The sequence below is a fragment of the Lathyrus oleraceus genome, chromosome 5, assembly GCF_024323335.1.
Source record: "Lathyrus oleraceus cultivar Zhongwan6 chromosome 5, CAAS_Psat_ZW6_1.0, whole genome shotgun sequence".
In the NCBI taxonomy this organism is placed as follows: domain Eukaryota; kingdom Viridiplantae; phylum Streptophyta; class Magnoliopsida; order Fabales; family Fabaceae; genus Lathyrus; species Lathyrus oleraceus.
In genome coordinates this window covers 549,405,336-549,411,335 of record NC_066583.1, presented here as the reverse complement: position 1 = coordinate 549,411,335, position 6,000 = coordinate 549,405,336, and positions in this window count along the sequence as shown.

Sequence of the window (6,000 nt, the reverse complement as noted above, 5' to 3'; positions counted from 1 at the left end):
TACATTCAAGGGGTGGATAGGATTAACAAGTTCAAACAACTTGCTTTGATAGATGGCTGAAAATATGAAAGCTAAATATGATAACTGTTTGGGTGATGTTAAAAAAATGAATATGTTGATCTTTGTTGTTGTTATGCTTGATCCTCAACATAAGATGTAGTTTCTTAGGTGGGGCTTGAATAAGGTATATGAGAAGGATGTCGTTGAATCTTTGTATAAAAAAACAAAGGAGACATTATACAAAATATTTGATAGTTATAGGATTTTTATTGGTCAAGGTTAATCTGAAGTTCCTACAAATTCCTCTCATGAAGTAGAATTGGTAAAACTTAAAGCACCAGAGGATGCATTTGCTTTGGAGGTTGAGATGGACGTGAATCTTAATGAGACCATGCAGAAAATGAAGTGGATTTGTATCTCATGTAGAAATTGGAGAATAAAAGTCCTAGTTTTGATATATTAAACTGGTGGAAGGTGAAATCCAACAAGTATCATATTCTTGATCAAATGGATAGAGATGTATTGGCCATGCCCGTGTCAACTGTTGCTTTGGAGTCTGCTTTCTATACTAAAGGTATAGTGCTTACTTGTTATAGAAGCTCTCTTACGCCAAAGATAGTTGACGCTTTAATTTGTATACAAAATTGGTGTAAAGCCTCCCTAATGTCCGTTGATATTGAAGAGCTTGTGGATGAGTTAGAAAATCTAGAATTAGGTAAATTAATTATAACTTATATTATTTTTTTGTTGAACTTTGATATTCATTCATATTGGTTAATATTATCTCTATTTTCATCTGAAATATGGTTTACTTTTGTAGAACTTGCTCCAATCCCACAATTAAATTAAGATCTATCTGATATTGATTATGATTAGTTGCTGCACTTTGAGCTACTATTGATATGGTATGACTGTATTGCTTATGCTAATATGACCATATTGTTTGTTTAGTTGCTGCACATGATTCCCTCTATTGATATATTTGTGTTTTTTGTTTTTGCAAGCCAATTAAAAAGAATATTGATTTTGATTATCAAACTGGAATTGTTGCAGGCTAATAAGAAATAATGAGGATTTTGATTATCAAGATGGAATTGTGTCATAAAATTTCTTTGCACGTCACTTTTATTTTCAATTTTGGTAGTGAACTTAAAGCATGAAACAAATATGCTTTGATGCAATTCTATTGAAATTATTTTAAATTAATTGTAGAAACTATGCTTTCCTACAATTTTGTTGTTGTTCTGTTGATTCCTGCAATGCTTTCCTACAATTGTGTTATTGTTCCTGCAATTTTGTTGTTTCTGCAATGTTTTCCTGCAATTCTGTTGTTGTTCCTACAATGCTTTTCTACAACTTTGTTGATTGTTGTTCTGTTGTTGAAATTGATTGTTAAAATTATGCTTTTCAGCTTGATTTGGTTTTCTAAAGTGAATATAAATAAATGTCTACAAGTTTGGGAGTGTCATACCCCAAGTTTGTCCGGGTATTTTAAATTCATCAGATACATGTCCATTTGTCAAGTTTTGCATTTTTAGCCATATACATTTTTCTCATAAAAAATGTCACCATATCATGCATATATGCATTATAGTAAAAAAAGTCAACATAAAGTCAACATCTTACATGTTGAAGAAATTGACTAAAATTGCATTTTTTTTCATTATTAATTTTTAAAATAAATTCATGATCATTTGATTTATCATCAAAATATCCATTTGAATTTTATTAATCATTTTCATGTATCATGAAACAAAAATCAATGTTTCTAGAATGTCCAAAATATCTCTAATTTATTACATCATTATTCCATGCATATATTACATCATTATTCACTATATAATTAAATAAATTTCTAGAAGATACTCACACTCTTTACATAATTCTTATAATATCCTTTTTAGAGCCTATAAATAAAATCATTCTCATTCACAAATTTCACCAAGAATCACTCACAAGAATAAGCCAAAACTTTGCACACATTTCTCTCCAATTTTCAAAGTCACTTTTTTTTTCTTTATTTAGGTAGGATTTTAATTTTGTGTATTTAATTTTCTTTATATTATTATTCTTGTTGCACTTCATTAATACCTTAATCATCACTATTTTGCATGGAAACTCAATTGATTCAAAATCAAGAGTTTAAAATGTTCTTCAACCTCCATGAGCAAAAGCGATTAAATATTATTTAGTTGTTTATTTAATTTTCTTTGCATTATTATTCTTGTTGTACTTAATTAGTATCTTAATCATCACCACTTTGCATGGAAACTCCATTGATTCAAAATCAAGAGTTTGAAGTGTTCTTGAACCTCCACGAGCAAATGTGATTCAATATGATTTAACTTTTATTTATTTAATTGTATTTGTATTATTATTCTTGTTGCACTTAATTAGTATATTAATCACTACTATTTTGTATGAAAACTCCATTGATTCAAAATCAAGAATTTAAAGTGTTCTTGAACCTCCATGAACAAAAAGGATAAAATGAAAATTGATGCTTGTTTTACATAAATAATGTATTCAATAGCTTCCCAACATCACCCTAAGTATGAATCCATGGTTCGTTTGTCACGAGGGTGGGTAAGATGACCGAATCAAGCAAATATATGTTATTGCCTTTTTGTTGATTTTTGATTATTTTTTTGTTATTTATTTGCTGATTCTAAATATACCATTGTTTTTGTGAAATTGAGTAGATAAATTTTCATTATTTATCTGCTTAATTCCGTGAAAATTTGAGAAAATTATGGTATTTTTATGTTTTCGTTGGAACCTTTTTATTCCATTTTTGTTGTTATATAATTTGTTGTATGGTTCCATTATGCTGTAGTATTGGATTGATACTCTGATTACAAACCTTGTGGGAAAGACTCTCCACCCGAGTCTAGAGTGAAAACATAAGATAGAACGAGGCTAAGTAGTGCAGATCCCTGAGATGTAGTTCTCGTAAGGGTCGGTACGAGAACCTCACTTAGAGTAGATCTTTTGAAAATGTTATCGCCTGGCATGTAATTGCCATAAGCTTCGATGTTTTCACGAGGATCTGTGACTCTAAGGACCTTTGTAAAACCTTTAACCCTTGGTCCAACTAAGATTGACAGTCGCGTAATGTGGGTCCCTGGAATGTAGTTCTCAAAAGGGTCGCTACGAAGACCTCGCTCATAATAGATTCCCTTAAAGGAGTTGACGCCCAACATATAGTTGTTGTAAGCGGCAAACATTATTGTGAATCTATGACTCTGAGAACCATGTATAGAACCAAAGTCGATGGCCGTGTAGTACGGATCCCTGAGATGTAGTTCTCGTAAGGGTTGGTACGAAGACCTTGCCCATAATAGATTCCCTTGAAGAAGTTGACGACTGACATGTAATTGCTATAAACGGAAAACATTCTTGTGAATCTATGACTCTGGGGTCCCTTTTACAAACCTTAGATCATACCCGGTGAGAACCATGTTGTAGAAAGCAATCATATTCATTCGTACCTCGAACCTTTGAACCCATGTACCCAAAAAAACAAAAAAATATTATGAATGGCATCGCATTGCATCCATTCACATATATTGCATTTTCATTCATTAACATGCATGTCATTTTCCAGACAAAGTACAAAAAAAAACTCATTCTGTCTTTGTCCATATGTCAGTTAATTTTTCGACACCCACATTGAACCAGTGTTAGTTGTTGAAGGACGATATAACATTGGAAGCAGGATTAAGCAAAGACAAGAGGGATTAGACAACTTAAAAGGCCAAGTTGACCAGACGTTGGAGCTTGTGATAGCTATGACAAATATTCAGCATGTTGTTGCGGAGAATGTCAGTCGCTCATCAGGTTTTACTGTGGTGACTAACTCAACATATGATTTTCCCTCTGACTATGCTCTTCAACAAGTTCCTACTCAACCTCAACCAATGCATATCCCAGTATTAAGTGAGGTCCCCATGGTGCATAAGAACCCAACTATTCATAATGATGAAGGGAATCCTCAATTCACAAGGAACGTGCCAAATTCTCAAGGTGCACACTTGATGATAAAAATGGAGCGCTCTCAAGTGGTTGAAGTTGCAAAAATAGGTCATGATCTTGAGAAGCGATTGAGGGTTATGGAAGGATTTAGCGTGTTGAGACTTGATGACATGTGTTTAGTTCCAGACCTGGTTATATCCCCAAAATTTAAAGTACCCACCTTTGAGAAGTACAAAGGAGATAGTTGTTCGAGGCACCATTTAGTGATGTTTTGACAAAAAAAATTCCCTCTCATACTCACAACAATAAGCTAATGATTAAATGTTTTCTAGATTGTTTGAGTGAGGGCATCACTGAGTTGATACATGAATCTAGAAAGACGCCATATTTAGTCATGGGAAGACTTGGCCAATACCTTTTTGAAGCAGTACCTGTACAACTTAGATATGGCTTTAGATCAAAGATAACTGCAAATCTTATCTCAAAAGAGAAACGAATCCTTTAAAGGATATGTGTAACGGTGGAGAGAATTGACAACTCAGGTGCAACCACCACTCTTAGACAGAGAATTGGTTGACATGTTCATGGATACCTTACAAAGCCCATACTTTGGAATGATGGTAGCCAGTGCATCATCAAGCTTCTCTAACCTGGTGATAGTTGAACAACACATCGAGATCAGTTTCAAGAGCGGAAAAATATAAGACTCCTCAAACAGCCAGGCTAGCGAGAATGAATCCCTCAGCAGTTCCCAAGATGAAGACGAGGATGCAATTAATACGGTCATGGTAGATGTCGAGTATTCTCATAGTGCACTAACAAGACCTTATGGTCTTCAATCTTTTCAACGGTCACCATTTCCAGCACCACACCATCCTTATGAGAAACCAATAATGCTTAGAGTTCCATACCGGTAACCATGGGTTACTCCTCATTAAAATCAGTGAGTCCAAGGCCGAGGATATCATAATCACCATCAGAGCCAGCATATGCCTCGAAATAATTTGGAAAGAAGGAATGCTTCTCTTAATCCAATTCCTATGACGTACAATCAACTTCTATATCCTCTAATTCAAAGCTCGTTGGTGGATCCCAAACCTTTAAAGCTTGTGTCACAACCATATCTACCTGGGTATAATCTTGATGTGCAATGTGGATATCACGCCGGGTCGATAGGGAACTCGACTGAAGACTGCAACGCTTGAAAGCTAAGGTTCAACAGTTGATCGACAAGAAGTACAAAGCCTTTCCAGAAGGAAACATGTTGGTGAATGTCATCCTCTCGCCCTGATAAGTGCAAAGACCTCAAGGGGCATCTCTTGAAGTCAATGGATCAAATAGCAAGTCATCCTCAACGTTGGCAGTCATGGGGCATTTTTATCTTTGCATTTATATTTTCTTTATCCGTTAAATGTTACTTGCTTTTAAACATTATTCTTTTAATGGTCATATTAATGAAGTGACCATGCATTTTCTGAATCAATCCATTCGTATTCACTCTTTCTTTTCTTTTCCCCTTCATTTATGCAAAACAAAAACACAAAAAAAACAATATCAACTCTTCTTCGATTCACTCTTTTTATCAAACTATTGTTTTAGCAAAGATTGGAGGGAGGATGATGAAAATCATATACCCATAATTGATGTGGTGTGCTTTCAAAGAGAACTTTTTCGATGATGTAAGGAATTGTTCCAAATCCCCAAACACCAAAGAGATAAGGAGTTAATCCCTAGTCAACCACTTTGAGCCTAGAAGTTTGTGTTTCTTTCGGATCTAAAACCATTAATCTTAACCAGGGGCAGAGTAATTGTGTTCAAATAGTTTGAATGTGCATTCAAATGGCAAGAGAAACCATCCTACCTAATGATCAACTACATATTTTGCACATATCTTAAAGTGCCAAAGAAGTTGATAAAATATAAAAGGTTTGTAGTGGTTATTCCTCAACAACCAATATCACAACCTCGTCAAAAAAAGAAGAAGAATAAAAAAGCCCGCTAAGTCGAACACCATAAAAGACAACT